Raw genomic sequence first — 1,434 nt, forward strand, 5'->3', positions numbered from 1 at the left:
TTAAGTAATACTAAAACCAAAAGTTTCAAAGAGATCTTTGTTCTATTCTAGAAGTATTTTAAAATGTGAAGAAAACAACCCGGGGGTACAAAATTACCCCAGGGCGTACGGATAGGGTTAAACTAATACTAATATTGCCTAATAGTGTAAATCTGTTATGTATACGCTTATTTAAACCGACATCCCGCTTGACCTCTTCATTTTTTTTTTTAATGCACAAAAATGAGAGAGCCATATTTTCAATGGTTTGCTTCGGTTGTACTTTAATCTTGTTCATCTGTCAAGCATACCGTTTAATTTTCAAAATGATTTTGTCGTGAGCAAGCAACATTCCTCGTTACTGGGTACTTAATTTGCACAAAACGGTGAGCACAAGTCAGGCGGAACCAGAAGGCTACAATAATCGCTAGGGTACCCTAGAATTACACAGTTCTATCTGCTCAGTACCAGCTACAATTTTGAGAAATTTGACGTCAAAAACTTATATTTTCAAAACAGGTCAATGCAAGCTTTTTCGAAAGCAATTCTCTGAATATCTTGATAACAATTCCAAATAATCTTACGATTTTGATAGAGCAGATAAAGCATCTTATCTCATGGTCTTTGTAACCCAAAAAGGTCAAAAATGTCAGATAGAACTTTGTCATTCTAAGGTAACGAATTGTGTTTTACCTTTCCCAGAAGTGAAAACAATCGGAATTGATGGGGGGGGGGGGGTATGACATTTCTTAAAATCAAATTTTGAACGTCTTAAAAGTCAGATTCTTCTTGAAACCCCGATAATAAAACAACTGAATAATAAATGCATAAATAAAAAACATCCAGAGAAGTTTCTAGGATAGATATCCGGTTGAAGACATCCCCCGCTTTTTGATAAGCCCAGATATGGCGTCTACCCACCCACAACATCCCGGCAGAGAATCTGGAAACTAGTGCCACTGGGAAGGAACCGGAGATTGGATCGGGTAAAAACCCAGCATCTCTTCCCTGTGTCACTTTCAGGGATACAGCCTCTGATTAATTAAACTCGTCCACGCATGTATGCTCTCCGCTGACTTTGATGAACGGAAATCAATGCAAGATTCCAGGGTCTCTGAGGCAAACGAAGTTTGCCACATCTTGACTTCCATTCGCAGTACGGAAATGAGAGAGCCGTGACTACCGGGGCTTGCTCTGGCTATCATTTTGTTCATCTCAAGAGCATACACACGGAAAAGTCGGAGCTCGCAATTACAGTGTATGTGGGCACTGATAGGGTTCGCAAGTGACTTGTCGGTCGTTGAGGGTATGATTGGCTTGGGAATTGGACAGGTCATAACAGGTTGAACGAACGATTTTTGTTGGTGAAGACTGGGAAAGTTTGAGCGTTAGAGACGGGGAGGGTATAATAAATGTCAAAGGGTAATCCCAGAAACGTGGAAAGTGTATAGGTGG

Source organism: Aplysia californica, unplaced genomic scaffold (genome assembly GCF_000002075.1).
Source record: "Aplysia californica isolate F4 #8 unplaced genomic scaffold, AplCal3.0 scaffold00933, whole genome shotgun sequence".
Classification (NCBI taxonomy): Eukaryota; Metazoa; Mollusca; class Gastropoda; order Aplysiida; family Aplysiidae; genus Aplysia; species Aplysia californica.